Source organism: Hesperophylax consimilis, chromosome 27 (genome assembly GCF_061612785.1).
Source record: "Hesperophylax consimilis isolate HC1 chromosome 27, BYU_Hcon_1.0, whole genome shotgun sequence".
Classification (NCBI taxonomy): domain Eukaryota; kingdom Metazoa; phylum Arthropoda; class Insecta; order Trichoptera; family Limnephilidae; genus Hesperophylax; species Hesperophylax consimilis.
This window is the reverse complement of record NC_142862.1, coordinates 7,537,417-7,554,229: the sequence shown is the minus strand read 5'-3', so window position 1 is coordinate 7,554,229 and position 16,813 is coordinate 7,537,417. Positions and strand designations below refer to the sequence as shown.

At 33.3% G+C, this 16,813-nt stretch overlaps 1 protein-coding gene and 1 non-coding gene across 2 annotated transcripts in view; one reads left to right on the top strand and one right to left on the bottom strand.

The window, feature by feature from the left end:
* LOC149410535 (uncharacterized) overlaps window positions 1-16,813 on the top strand; it is a 429,087-nt gene that overhangs the window by 117,204 nt on the left and 295,070 nt on the right. The window lies entirely within an intron of this gene.
* Window positions 6,949-7,021, bottom strand: TRNAL-UAA (transfer RNA leucine (anticodon UAA)). Its single transcript has one exon. It is a non-coding gene; the product is annotated as a tRNA-Leu (tRNA).

Genomic DNA, 16,813 nt, shown 5'->3' with positions numbered 1-16,813 from the left:
TAACTCTATTGCCAGTTATTTTTAAATACAAGAATTGATAATGGTCGAGGGATAAGGCTCTCGACTAGCAAGCTTGGGTTTGGGGGTTCGAATTGCATTAATTTGAGCTATGTCACAAATTATTCATTTAGAATAACATATAAGTAGCATATTTGCTGTATGTTATTCTAAATATATATTTAAAATATTAGATATATTTTATAAAATTCGTTTTCCAAAAATGAATTTGGTTCGTATTCATAATATGGGATTATATTACGGCAGTCAATCAAGTTATGTTTAATTACCAAACTTTGGTGAGTTATTTTTAAAACTTGATTGTGCCTAAATGTATACTCGGAAGGTGCTAATATAGAACATTCCGATATAATATGTTCTATAGTTTCCGGAAAAGCCAAACATTTTCTACATAAATCATCAATTTGATTTATATCTTTAATTATATGCTTTCTATAATTTTTAGTATTAATGACTCTATCCTGAATGGCAATCATAAATCCTTCCATTTCTGCGCTCAACTCTCCAATACTCAACCATTTGTTTGACGAAAATTTGTCAACATACGTTTGGTTGAGATAATTGAAGTGTTTTGCGTGTAAAATTTTTATTTGACCAGGAATCTAATAATTCCTGGTTGGGATTGATAAAAATGTAGGCATTCTCATCGTATAAATTTAAAGGTGTAATGTTTGTATCTGCCTTGCGAATTATTTTGTGCATTTCCGAGCTATGAGCTTTCCTATGGAAAAAAATTCTTAGCATTTCTACCTGATTATGTTTCAAATAAGTTATTTTGACTATACCTCTACCTCCTAAATTTCTAAGTAAATTAATTCGTTTTATAGCTGAAATTGGATGATGGCAATTAAACTTTACTAGCGTAGTTCTAATTAATCGTTCTAAGTTATCTAAATCTGTATTGGACCATTTAATTATGCCAAATGAGAGGTATTGCCCAAGTATTCATTTCTGTTACTATTTTTTTAGCAGATAGATTGCATTTTAAAAATTTCCTGAAATATTTTATTATTATTTAAAGATTTTGTTTAACTTATTGCACTTACAATAGTTTCTGTTTATGTGGTCTATGATTTGTATTTAGCCGTTTGTGTGAATAATCACCTCTAGGGCGCTTTATATTTTGCGATTTTTTTCTATTGAAGGAACTTCATATAATTACCGTTTCTGCTTTACAAATGTGTAGATATTATTGAGTTAATTCGTGGTGGAATTCCATTGTATTAGTTTAGTGGAACAAAGTGCAAAAGTTGTTTAATTTTCAAATGTAGATATTATCTTCTAAAACAACATGTATTTGTTCAGGAACTTGAACGTTGAAGAGAAATATGTTTTAAATGGGTAGAAATTCTGAATACGGTGCCTTAATGAACGTGTTTAGGAAAGGAAAATCATATTTTATGAAAAGCTTTATAACAGTGCAAGGATTTGATTAGAAAATACCTTCGTCTCTCGGTATGATACAAATTGTATATATTTTTAACATTTTTCTTTGAATTTGCTTAAATTATCTTGAACACATAAGCGAAACAGTGTATAATGTTGGATTAATGCTCACAATTTAATTAACAAATTGTTATGCTTTTCGCGAAGCCAACATCTGTGTTTCTCAGCAACTATTTGGCATCACTCCACGATAATAATGTTATTTATCGCATTTCTGATCATGCCCACCCTAGAGAAGACATCAGAACAGCAGCTTATGGCGCATTAAAATGCTAAAACAGTCGGAACATTTAGTGGGTATTCGATCGTAACATTTGGAACATGCGAAATGAAATTATTAATGATATGAACGTCGGGAACATGACATGTTATGAGAGATCTGTCAAAACACCAAATTATGTATTACCAAGGAATGATAAATGTTAATGGACGAATTGTCACTCTTCATTTCTTATTTGATTTTGATGAATTTTTAACTCCTCAGGTCTGAGCCACATTCTGTCAGAAGGTCGGAATATTTCCGCTTTGCGAGAAAATCCAAATAAATGGAGTAATTCTGAACGTATCCTAAAACTAAATACAGTTTAAGAAAGGTGATAAAATACGCTCTCATTATAAAAATAATATTGAAAAAACCAAGAGATTATTCAACACACCTAATTTTTGATGAATTTAAATTATTAAAATTTAATGATCTTGTCCAAAAAAACATAATACCTCAAATAATAAAAGAAAAACAAAATCACAGCTTTTTAACTGAAAGTCGTACTCGTCAAAAACATATATTTCCAACACACAAATGTAACACCACTTTTGCTCAACGTCATTACAGATATCCAGGGAAAAAATACTTCAACAGCCTACCCGAAAATATCAGAACAATAGAAAACGATAAACACCCATTAAAAGCAATTAAAGAGAAGTTCAGTGTAAAAATATCAAAATGATGAAACCATGGTTTTAATCAATTATAAATTTTAATATTCATAATTACAAACACTAAATATTCTTAATCTTGATGTTCGCCACTCTTCTAGACACAAGCGTCAGTTTCTATAGAAGAGGAACATTAAAAAATCAAAAGCAGTGAAAACTAATTGTATGAATTATTATAGTTAACATTATTGATTATACTCTGTAATACTATTATACTGTAAATTGATTAATTATTTAATAAATAAACACATTGTTATTATTAGAAATAAACATATATTTTTTGAAATATTAAAATTCTGGCTGCAAACATAAAAATATAATAATTAGCATCATTTTATTAGACAAATGTATTGCAAACGTTATCGTCACAACTTTTTTGTCGTTTCATATAAAAATCAATATATATTATAAAAGGAAGTGTACAATGTGCGTACCGCTAAAACTCAGAAATGAGTCTCAGTACGGTAAAGGAGTTATATGGTGTGGTAGCCCTCTATCCCCCATCCATGAAGAACTTTCCTATTTTTACCGGAAGGGCGTGCTTTTGAACATATAAGGGCTGGATGTTTCGCCCTCTAGAAATTTCTAGAACAGTCCAGAAATTCGAGAGTACCTATTTGAGAGTATTTCACAACATTCCAGAATGTTCTGGAATAGTCTGGAACGTTCGCGAACATCTTGGAACATCTCCGGAGATCATAATGAACTAAAAACGGGATTACAGATCGTTTCCTGATAAACTTTTAGTAAATTCCTTATCGTATTGTGGTATCTCTAAATAGTATAAAACAAAGTCACTCCGCGTCTGTCTGTCTGTCTGTGTCCGCTTAGTTCTTCTAAACTATGCAACGGATTTGATAGGGTTTTCAATATCATTTAGAGAATTTTTTCCGGAAGGTTTATATACATAAAACATGGATATTATATTGGTTGAAAGTAGCGAAAAGTCGAGCTACGTCGGTACACGTTAGCTAGTAATTAATAAAAAATTCATGAAGTCTCACAAGTTATTAGTATTAAGGAAGTTACAAGGATTTCTGTGAGACCATCTGAGTTGTTCCCAAAAGCAAAAAAAAATAGCTTGAAAGGTTAAGAACTAGCTTAACTACCCGCCTTCTGCTTCGTCCGACATTTTATCGCTATTTTCAAATTCCTTTTTGATGTGAAACATCTTTTGGCGTGGCTAGGGGGGTAAAACCGACTCCAGCGTGGCAAGAAGGGACGACGCTTCATTCGGCCAGCCTCGTGACTCGTCGGCTCTTTCCGCCTGGCTGCCAAAACTCTGTGCGGTATATTCTGGTCTCATTAAAATTGGCAATGTATCCCTTCTAAATTGTGATAATTTTAAATATTTGTAATATATTTCTTTATGAATGTTTTAGTAATAACAAAATAATTGTTATATTTTCAAAAATATAAACACTTGCTTACTTTCATTTTCACTTCCCTCAATATAAATAAAATAAAACAAAAATACGTGTGAGATGATGTCCATCCTCTTTGCCTACCCCTGGAGTGAAATTGCGTGATGATGAATTATTTAGAAAGATCTCTCGAACGATGAGCTTCTTGAAAATTGCACAGTATTTTCTGTCTCAATTTTCTATTTCAATGATTATCGTTTCCATATCGTTGAGCTATAAGACTTCTTTCCATTGAATTGTGAGACAGACACAAAAAACTTTTAGTAAAAATAAAATGTTTCTCGGGCGAAACTGGGTAGTTAATAAAGCCGATGTGGTATAAAATGAAACCAAATTTAATTACATATCTTTTCCCCTATTTTTATACCTAAATATATATTTTTAATGAAGTGTCAATGCGTTAAGTGTATTTTAAGTCATGATTATTAATTCTTCCCACCCTTTGGGATTCTTAGAAGTCTGTTTTACAGGATGTACCCAGTTATTTGAGAAAATTCTGAAACAATGTTTGACGCCCACCTCGCTATACGCCAGATAAACTCGCAGATACTTATGTCGGGATAAATCCTAAATACCCACCACGCCTCTTCCCTGTCGCAACTCCCGCAACCCGTCGCCGCAACGGACAACCGCGATGGATGTAGCACACCGAACATATAATCCGGTAGAAGTGTGTTAAAAGCGTCTGCATACACGAACTAAGCTAATTTCATCCTTACTTCATCATTAGGCACAGGTTTATTTGCATTTGCATAAAGCGTACTTGAGCCTTTTTCATCATGAATGTATATTTTTTCAACCATTTTATTCTTCAAATATGAGCTATTCAAAGATCGAAGCCCCGGCAACTTGTAGAAAAGACAGTCCAAGACACTATCTAGATTGCATTTAGATGAACCTTCGATTGTACATTTTGCGTTAAGAAAATGAAGATAATGTTGGTAGTTCTTAGTCGACGTATCATACAGTTAAATATGACCGAAGGGGATAGGGTCGGATTAGCTCAGTGGTAGAGCAAAGCCCCGGCAAGGCTGAGATCCTAGGTTCAATTCCTAGATGCGACCGAGTCTTTTTTTTTCAGATTTTTCTGTTTCAAATTTGAGAATCGTTAATATTGTCTTCAATTATTAAAATACACAACACCACTACTCCGTGAAATCCAATGAACCGGTTGCAAAAGACATGTCTCGTATGCTTTAGACATATGTTATTTTTTATTGATACATTTATTTTTTTTATAAAATATTTGAGCCTCACTGTGTGATTCCCGTGCTGAGGCCCCCATTTAAAAATTTTATGTGACGAATTGTAAATAAATAAAATGAAATGTATTGAAATGACGATAAATTAAACTAATTTAAATGAAATATTAAGAAATAAAATAAAACAAACAAAAAAATATAGTAATGAAATTAAAATAATTAAGGTGGTTATAAAAACTAAGCAATATTTATCTAATTATTAATTAGTCAGGTTGTGTGATATGTGTACTATGTAGATATTTTTTTTATTCTTTTATGAAAAAAGAATTGTAATACAACCTTTTTTTTATTTCTTAATCCAGTTTTTAATTTTGTTTGTGAAATGTTTTTTGTTTTCCTTTTTTTCTTTTTCACTTATCATTGTTATTGCGTATTTTGCTATTTTTAGTGCTTGTCTTGTCTTTTGTCATTCTTTCAAGATCTCCATGCCATAATAGTCTTTGGGATTAACAAATTTTACAATCACAATTTTTCCAATTTCCAATAATATTTAGCATTTTTCACCATTAATTTTATCTCAAAACTATAAATAATTACTATTGGTCTTATGTTGGTCCTCTTTCTTCCTTTAACAGATAATCTATGCCATTGGGATGTTTGAAGCCTTGGAATCGAAAGATCTTGTCTAAATTGGAAACATCAGTTTTCTTTCAAATCGGTATAGATATATTATAGATCACACTTCTAGGAATTATCTGTTCGGTGTTGTAGGTAAATAAATAATTATTTGCCGCCAGTCCCGCCATACAGTTGAGGTGTTAATTGATGTGTGGATATATACGCGGTATACGGGACACGTGTTCGGTCGGGCTCCGCTACCGGGAATCCGGAGTGATAATGTACCGGTTGCATGTCGCATGTTTTTACGCTTTCCCAGATTACAGGGGCAGGGCTGTAAAATGTTTAAATTTGTGGGTATTGTGTCGAGAAAGAGTTGTTGTCTTTTTATTTGGTTTATACTCTTTATTTTAACCCCATATAAAGAAATCGATTCTTGCCTTCACCATAAATTAACAGGCCTTATTAATAAGCATCAATTTGAGAATGTTATATCGATTTGCCTTGATAAATATATCATGAAGATGCAAAGAATTTTCGTTGTAATTAAAAAATATTCAGGTTCCGCCATCGTGGTAATATATTCGCAATTTACTAAAAGTTTATCAGGAAACCCGTTCATTCATTCGTAAGGTCTGCAATCCCGTTTATAACCGGAATTACAAATAATTTTAATAATAAATTAGCAATGGTCATTTTTCTCCGCGCAGGAAAATAATTTACCTGACGATGTCATCTTTGGGGATGCTGTTTGTAGGGTCTGTTTGAGAAGGATGGGTCTTTTTTTACATAACTTACTAAAATAGTTGCGTTAATGTACATATGTACGATTACAATGATACGGACATCAGCTCAGTATGGTAGTCGAGAGATGATAGATAGTAAATTGTAATATGTAAAAAAAAATTCAATAAAAAATAGAAAAAAAATAACTGTGAGAGCTGACGTTTCAAAATTTATGAAAACTAAATAATATTCCTATCCGCACAACGCGGAACAGAGCGGGTGTGCGTGCTCACTCACTCACACTCGCTCACACTCACTACCCTGCGTTTATTCCAGCCAAACTGTATCCCTGTGTCGCGCGACCACCATGTACGAATGTGACTAATATTTATTTGAATACGTATACAGATGTTGAAGAAATTTTAAATTAAGAGGAATTATTTTTTTTTTTTTTTGCAAACTAATGTTTAAGACAAGGTTTTTTATGCATAGCACAAAGGGAAACAATTATTTTATAAGCAATAATTATTCGCCTGAAACACTCATCCACATTGAAAAATCTCCTGATAAAAGATACATGACGCCAACGGGACTTGAACCCGTGTCCTTTCGATTTTAGGTCGACAGCTCTGACCACTGAGCTATGGCGGCTTATCTCTTATCCGCGAAATAATTCAATATACACTAGTGTTTCATTCAACAATTACTGCTTGTTACATTTTTCACCTGAAAACAACCAACTTTATTTTAAAAATTTATTTAATTGCTTATAAAATAATTGTTACCCTTTGTGCCATGCATAAAAAATCTTGTCTTAAACATTTATTTGCCAAAAAAAAAAATAATATTTGACAAGTTCTAGTATCTTCACCAAAAAATGTAGACAATTTGTCTCGACGCCATCTAGTGAGAGAGTTAGCACTTACAATGCCTTTCTCATATAAAAAAAAGGTTAAACTTAACAATTTTGAGGATACTTCCTTCGCGGCACACCTGAGACTTCTTGCGGCACACTAGTACGCCGCGGCACACAGTTTGACAGATCTATAGGAAGGACGCGTAGAAGTCTTTTTGAATCTGACCTTTTGCTAGATACTTAACATTAATTTAACATTTTGTCATTCAATTTTCATTTCATAGATGTCGCAACATATCATTAGTCATACTTAGTCAATTAATCCTCCATTGTGCGACCACTTGTCATACGAAATAAATACTTTTAGTATACATATTTTATCATTCGGCATCATTAATTACGTTCAGATGAAAAGATGCGGTGAAATACAGATAGGCAGTAGGTACACCCCTGACAGCATCTTTGTGATCAGACAGTTATTCAGTTACGAGGAATAAACAACTGCCATACATTCAACATTTTGTTGGCAAAAGAATGTCCCCAGATTCCGAGGAATCTATACGTCTGGCAGATAGGGGAATACAACATTTGGTTTGAGAGCAGTACCTAAATAATTTTAGATTAATAAAATGTTTATAAATTTTCTTTGATATTTTACTCATTTGATGACTTTACTCACACAGATACACATTGTTTTTTTTAGATTAGTTTAAGTTTATACCCTGAAGATGTTTGTACTGAGCGAGATTTAAATAGAAAATTTAAATTTATTGCTAATAATATCTTTTATTATTGAAGAATACAATAATTCTAATAAATCTAAACGAAACATGTTACAGACACAGAAAATAAAAAAGGTTACGGTAGAAACTGGGAATCGAACACAGTATCTCTATCTTACCAGGACAATGCCTCTAACCACTCTCAATTGTGACCTGATTTTTATACTTAATTTTTCATGCCCACGAATCTTAACTTCTTTAACATTCGGCGATATTAGTAAATATTAATAATTAAAAATGTTTTAATATTTGTGAAGTATTTTTTAAAGTGTTTAAACTATAAATTTACCATTTTTTTAAATTTTCTCCACACAAGAGGCCCTTAGGAAATTAATTTGCATGAGGGCATGTATCATCTTTGGGGATGATGTGTGGGGAGTCGTTTTAGGGAAAGGAAGGATTTCTCAGTCTCTCCCGATCCGGCCCGCCACGCAGTAGGCGGGCAGACGCATCCGACACCAAGTGGTAGACAAATCACTTTGGTGACCTATGAAAGAAATGTTGGCTATCCAATAAATGGTTCTCGGGTCGTCGGCCTTACCTTCCTCATAAATATAGTCTATCGCGCAAAAATGGCAACACAAAATTAGCCAACTTTTATCAAAAGACTTTACAGATTACAATTTGAAAATAAAGAATAAACAATCTTACCGAATTTAATAAAGTCTGATGTCATCCCAATATTTCTTTTTCATTTTCTGTGATGACCACACAGATGTGATGTCACAGATCTATCCGCTGTGATTAAGGCACTCCCAATATTGGAATGCTGTATTAAGAGAAGTTTGGGGTAGGAGGAATGATGTACTAACATTTAGAGTAACCTGTTCTAGTCACCAAATAATACGGTCCTAGTTATTTATGAGAACGCCGAAATTTTTAATTCTGAACCACCACTTCCAGAAATTAAATTTAGAAAGAATTCCAATGAGAATATAAGATTTTTTCTTTCTTTTGATATTAGTCACTAACTGGATAGTTGCCTGATTGGACCGCAAACGTTTTTTTAGATTTTTCGCCTTAAGGCGAAGCACCACGTCGTTTAATATTTGGAATCGGGCCGCTAACAATAACACTCCTTATTTAGATGGCGATAAGGTTTAAATTTCTGCTTAACACCAGCCGCCCGTTTCGATTTATGCAAGAAAAAAACATCCCCAAAAAGTGTGAATTATTTTATTTTGCGCGGGCACCATATTTTCTAAAGACCTTAACTTATTGCCACATTATGCAATACAACCATAATCCAAAAAGGGTTCTTAAGTAGGAGAATTTGAAATTTTAAAGCAGTTTTTATAGGCCTGATATTTTTGTCTGAACTTATGAAAAGATTTATCAAAAAGATGCTTATTAATGATTATTTTTCTACTCGCAGTATTCAATTAAAGCATCTCAAATATTTCTAAGCGATCAAATTTTGAAACCAAAATACGTGTGGAAAATACTCTCAGTATCGTCCAAGTGTAAGACCGTCTTTCAGAATTGAAACGTTGCTTGAAATGGCTTTAGCCGTGTTTGGCGATCAGATCTGAATATCCAGGTACCCCCCCACCTTCCTCTTCCCCTTCTCATTCCCCTTCTCATTCCCCTCCCTGCTATCTTCAGCTCACAACATACCCCAATTGGGGATGCCGGTTGGGAACAGTTGGGACTCTTGTTCTCTTACTTCGTAGTGCTTCACCTTAAAGTATTTGCATAATATTATCATTCGTGGTAGTAGGGGCACGTATGTATGTGTACCTTCTAATATAATATTATCATTCGTGGTAGTAGGGACACGTATGTATGTGTACCTTCTTATAATAATATTATTTTTTTTTTTTTTTTTTTTTTTTTTATTTATTGTCTTTATTTTAGTAATTTGTACATTTAAGTTTACAAATGACTAATTAATTATTACATACAAATATACTATGTTTTTTTTTCTTGCTTGATGTGGCTCCTACACAACATCTTGAACTTTTCAATTGGGGCAGACTTAAGGTTTTCCGGCAGCGCGTTATAGTATTTCATCCCTTTATATAATATAGTATTCTGGGTATTCGCTTTGTCCTTCTTTGGTAGCCTAATTTGATTGTACGTCCTAGTTTTATGTTTGTGTATGTCCTTGTTGTATACAATTTTATTCGAAAAATATTTGGGTAGCAGGTTGTTTACAATTTTGTGTAAAAATATCATCGTGTTCAAGGTCAACATCTGTTTCACCGTTAGCCAATTTAGTTCGTTTAACATTTTATTTACTTTTGAATACCTATTTCGTCTGAGTATTGTTCTCATTGCCCTATTTTGGAGAATTTGAAATTTATTTTGCTCTCGGTCGTTACACAGGAAAAGGATAGTTGAGCAGTAATTAAAATGTGGAGCAATAATGGAGTTATAAATGGTGATTGCAGTTTTTTCGGATAGTATCATTCGTGGTAGTAGGGGCACGTATGTATGTGTACCTTCTAATACAATATTATCATTCGTGGTAGTAGGGGCACGGATGTATGTGTGTACCTTCTTAAATGTATAGCTTTTTTAATTATCTTTAGAGTGATTAATTTATCAGCGGCCTCTATTTTAAATATATGGCATATACTTACTTATACAACGTTCTTTCACCAGAATAGAGCATTTGCCTAGTTTGTTTGGTGTTAGGACCGAAGATTTGCAAATTTTTTTTTAAGATTAGGTTAAAAATGGGATTAGGCTCACTTTCACAAGATTGTCACGCGGCTCGAGAGTAATCGGTTTTCGATCCGTCTTCCTTCCCGAATAATTATATCGCCGCGAGATGTGGAATTCCTCGTGGTTGAAATAAATACATAAATAATGCATCTCGTCTCGACCTTAATGAGCTCGTTGAAAAAGTGCGGCGGGAAGATGGCGAAGGGGGCGGCGGTGATGGATGGAGCGTCACCGACTGTGCTGAACAAGCCCGGAGGAATGTGACAACGCATACCTACCTCCAGAGGTGACAGATGAGGAAATCGGTTCTGTAGTAGATTCGTACCTTGATTTGGATCCTTCCTACTGCTAGCGTAGTAGATACCACGAGAAAGACCATAGTTCAGAATCGAGACGTTGCTTTAACCCTTTCATAACCGCACTTTTGTTACCACATAAAGAACACTTTTTTTAAAATTTTCGGTGTTTAATTTTTTTTGCTTACTAATTAATATTTTTTTCTAATTTAATTTTTATTATATTTAGGCTTCAAAGGGTTGTTTTTTTTATCAGTAATGGAAAAAAAATAATGGATCCCAGATCCCCCATATTAACAGTATTTGTCGCTGGAATAACGATCTAACTTAGCAGAAAAATTGACGCCATGCAGAATATCCTTCACAAGCTATACCCAAAATATGGGGCAATTGGTTTCATAAAATAGAGAGATGTTAATTTTTTATTCGTGTTCCTCGGGAAAAATTCTAGTATTGAATTAAATGGTTTTAGCCGTATTTGGTGATCAGATGTGAATAGTGGGTACTTTTTAACCTTCATCTACCCATCTCCATTATATTCCCTTCCCCTCTCCCTTCAGCCTGAAAACAATTCAATTGGACGTTGATTGGACATTCATCATATACCCACTGGCTCCAGACAATTGTGTTATCTTCTTCTTGTGGTGCTATCTCTTAAGCATAATAAGGAATCATTTAGATATCTGAGGGGCGATTCGGTCCTACTTAAGGATAAGGAATTGTCGTTAAATTTAGACTTAATATTTTTTTCGCTCACATCCGAGAGAACTGCAATCGCGACTAACGAAATAGTCGTTAATTTTAAGGTTAAGGACAATGATTATTATTATGCTGTCGTCCGAGAGAACTAGAATCACAGTTACTAATAGTGCAGTTAATATTTTTGACTTTAAGGACAATTCCTTATCCTTAAGTAGAACCGGAATCTCTCTCCAGGAGGTGACAAATGATTTAGACTGAACTTTCACAGGGTACCTTTTTACTGTAGGAGATGCCAACTTAGTGGTTTTTACCACATCATTCGAATCCACGAGTTTTCAGTTATAAATACTCTCTTCAGTTATAATCCCCTTGTTAGGTGCCAACTAGAGTATAACTCTACGTTATGGTCCCCCTTTTACAATATTCATTCCGATAACATTTAAAAGATTCAACATAAGTTCCTGAAGTATATAAACTATAAATTGCATATTACTGTAGAAAACATTGATTATAACTACTTACTAGATAAATTGTCCCTATTAAAACCTTCTGAAAGATGAATAAAGACAGATTTAATAGTATTACATAAAATACTTCATTACAAAATTGACTGTCCTGAGTTACTCCAATTAATCAGCATCTACATACCCAAAAGATCTTGCCGAAATTTACTACCCTTTTATTTTTACAACACCAGGACACTGTCTTATCAAAATTCCCCGATTCCAAGACTTCACAGTCTCGGAAATAAATATTCTGATCTGGGAGATATATTTCATCTTAAAAATAATCAATATAAATATTGTTTATTCCAATTCTTTTATATATCGAGACACAAATAGACATCTATAATTTCCGCAATATATATATTTTTATTTTGAATATATATTTATGTGAGACTTCTTATCATGTTTACTAATGTATCTTATTTTATTATATGCTTTTGTTGTAACATTTAATATTTTTTCTTTTTTCGTTGTATTATGTTTCCTTTATTGTTTTAATTTTGTAGAATTTATAATAACTGTGATACTGAACTATTAAACTTTGTAGTGTGTAAATGCCCATTAGGGCGTGTAATAAATATATAAATAATACTCTCTTCAGTTATAATAAACTCTTAAATTAAATCGGTTCTGTATTAGATGTGACTGCACCTTCATGGGGTTCCTTGTTTATTACTACTTCTATGGTATCCAATTTTCACTATTTGCCAGCACGCCGATTTCAAAAAAAGCTTTCGGTTATCATGGCATAACTCATTAAAAAAGTTACCACCCGCTGTTTAATTAGTAAAGGGAGGAGATTTAATTAAATATTGAAACAATGTTATTAAAATGGTTATTGCCGCATCCGCAATTTCAGAGCCAGAACGACCCAGAGAGCTACAGCGGCAGTCCCAATAATTTGCCAATAATTTTTGATGATGTGATCACGGATCAGGGTATGCGGTTTTTCTTTTCCTTATTGTATTAATAAGTCCCCTTTAATGCTACGTACCATACTTCGTTAGGCATCTGTTCTATCTTCTATCCAGTTACGTCGCTCTTTCTCTATTCACAGTATTTTCGAAACTAGCGTTTATTATTTTTCAGATAGATTTTTTTGTAGGAAGCTTTAAACCCTAAGTTTTATAGTATAGACCTCTTCAGTAAGCTTAACTTCTGTTGAAAAAGGATCCGCTGTAAGAGTCGACTTTTACCCGCCGGACTACCGATCAAGCGTCCTACACACCAGGCTTATACACTACCTACATATAAAGCAGTCCTAACTAATCATCTTGTCGTTTCCCCGAAAGGGTAGGCAGAAAGAACCGACTGCCAAACAACTCGATCTTGGCACACATTCCTTCTTTCATTTATGTTCAAACATCGTCTCTTGTTATTCTGACTCTTGACATGACTCGATTCAATTGTTCACTTCACCGTGTCATGTATTCCTCTGGCATCTTCGACTACTTCTAGCGTTCACATTCGCGTCAGGTATTCTCTTTAGACTCCTTTCTTCGTTGATTCGCTCTGCATGACCAAACCGTTTAAGCGCCCCATTCTTAATTTTACTAATTCGCCTTGCAAATCTCCGTTTTTCTCACACGGTCATACCGCACATACGCGTCAGGGATCTCATTTGTACATCATTCTACTCCGTTCTTTTCCAAATGTTAAATGTTATTTCCGTCTTAGCGGCACTGAATTTTTTTTTTTAATATTTAGCCCTCAATTTCAAAGAATCCTCTGTGATACCAAGCAGCCTTTCTGCCACCTGAGTGAGAGTGGAAAAATAAACTTGTAAATTTGGCCGCACTCCTTGAGAGATTGGTCATATTTAAGTCAAAGCGGGGCGTCCTTTATTCGTCCTATTATTGTACAGAGCGGGAGTGCCTTTTGTTTTCCCGTGACGACAACGCCGCGTTTCCTCCGCACGGCGGAAATACGAACTTCTCCGGAAATGGAAAAAAATCTGTCAACCCCGACGCGCTGTGACTTGTATAATATGAACGGCGTACAGTGCTGACGAAACTTGTAGACCTTTCGTAACAATTAAAAAATAATATCTCCATCATTCTAGTTATAAATAATAAAATATGTGAAAAAAAATCTATTAAGTCGGTGCTCACTGCTCATGCAGATTAGCTTTAGAAACATTAATGGCAAATTCTGTAAGCTGAACCCCTTGTACATAAGTTTTACACCACACAAGCATATATTTTTTTAAATATAATGTTGTTCTTGATAATTATTAATTATATTCAAAACTTTACTGTACACATTTCTAACATAGGTAGGTACATATTATTTTAAAATAATTTAGTGTATAACTTAGTTTACTTTGTATATATTACGGTGAAACCCGTTTTTAGTTAGAAAGCGTTCTTACTAGTTAAAACTAAATTTACTATACTATACTAAAACTAGATTTGATATGGTTGAATCTAGATTTACTGTGGTTAAAACTAGATTTACTATGGTTAAAACTAGATTTACGATAATTAAAACTAGATATACTGTGGTTAAAACTAGATTTATGATATTTAAAACTAGATTATACGAGTCAATATTAGATATATTATATAATACGCATTCCGCGTCCACTAAAAACGGGTTTTAACTGCAACATATACATTGTTTTAAATTATCAAATTGAGCATCCGGCTTCGTAGTTTAGGAACCGCCCAGAACACACCTGTATGCAGTGTGATAGTTCTCTAGTATAGTCCTGATGGAAAACCACCATTCTGAATGGAAATGTTTCTTGAAATGGAGTTAACCGTCTTTAGTGACAAGATCTGAACAGCCAGGAACTTCCCAACTTTTCTATTCCCCATTTCCTTCCCTTCCCCATTACCTTCAGCCTAAAAAAATCCAGTTCCACTCGAGAATCAAACATTTCTATCGCTTTATATTTTCCCTGGCAGTGATTTCCGTGAACATATTTTAGCTTGGTGCCTATAAGTTTCGGTAGCGCTGTATTCGTGCAAAGGGTTGTCTGTTTAACGCGTCGTTAGGTAAGAAAAAAATGGACGTTGAAATAAATAATGTCTTTCGTCAAGTTGGATGGTCACCGGGTGAGTGCTTTCCGACATCAAATACATAGACATACTATTATTTATCATATCCCAGCTCTGTTGTTATTATTGACAACAATACAAGATATTCATTACTCTCTATGGGATTTATCACTAACGCAAGACTAACTAGTTTTCTTGCTGTAAGCTAACTAAATTATGATAAAACTCTCCTCAACTCTGTCTTTGCATACACTCCTTTTAGCATTCGCATTTATAAATAATATGTCGTCTCGTACAACCACGCTCTCATTAGTCAAATTTGTCGAACTGATATAATAGAGATATGATTGGAGATCACGGCTAAAAGTATTCAAAATCACAGAACTCATAAGAAGAATGTATTAACCGTTCAAACCTCGGAAGGAAATTACTAGCCACAAATCATATTCCATTAGAGACTCGGAAGAACAGATCTGAAGGAAAGTCAGAATCCATATATTTTTTTTTTTTTTTTTTATATATTCTATAATATTGTTATTGGGTTTATAAAAACAGTTTATTTTTAAACAAGTTCTGCTGTGTAATTATTATTACGCGTGACAGCTGTTTCGCCTTCTGAAGGCATTATCCAGAAGGCGAAACAGCTGTCACGCGTAATAATAATTACACAGCAGAACTTGTTTAAAAATAAACTGTTTTTATAAACCCAATAACAATATTATTGAATATATAAAAAATAAAAATTAAAATGGAGTTCTACAAATTAAACTTAATAACAATAAATCAGAATCCATACATTATAAAAATATTTTTTTCTATAATTCGTAGATATGTGATTTGTTCGTCGGTGGAAAGATAAATAATTATTTCTCTCGGTTTGCCAAATATTTATACATGATTGCATGGATAAAATCAAAAAATTGTCTATGTTACCAATTGGGGGGATTTTTTCACTGACAGTTGAAAGTTAATCAATTATTTGTATTTTTTATTACATAAACGGCATAAAAAGTGAAGTGACAGTCTTTTTACTAATTCCTTACACAAAAGGAATGTGTTTTCTAAATATCGAATTCTTTCAAAATTATGGACGTTTCGAGTCAAAATGTCCCGGTAAGTTTTTTTGGTTAACATTTTCATGTTTGATATTAAAATTTTATTTTTTAAAAATATCAATGTTTATTTCAAATGAAAACATTTGAAAGATAATTTTATCTTGTTTCTAAAATGTTTTTTTACGACAGTAAGAAATATGTAGCACATTGTAGATACCTCGGGAGCATTCCAATATTGAATGAAGTTTCACCATGTCGCTGGGACTGGTAGGTAACTCATTCGGAAGAATTTATCAAAAAGGGGAAACTTTCTTCGAAGACTGATAAAGAAATTAAGTAAAAACACTGCAGAGCTCATTTTTAAAATAATAGTTGCGCCACATTTTGGGAACTGAACAAGCTGAGAGTTATTCAAAATACAGCAATGATATGTACTCGTATACTCAGGAAAAGCAAATATTCAAAGTTTAATCAAACGAGAAAAGAGCTGAATTGGATTCCAATAAAAAGAGACTGCTATATAGTTTGTTAATTTTCATACATAACATTATCGATAACTAATTTTCTAAATACT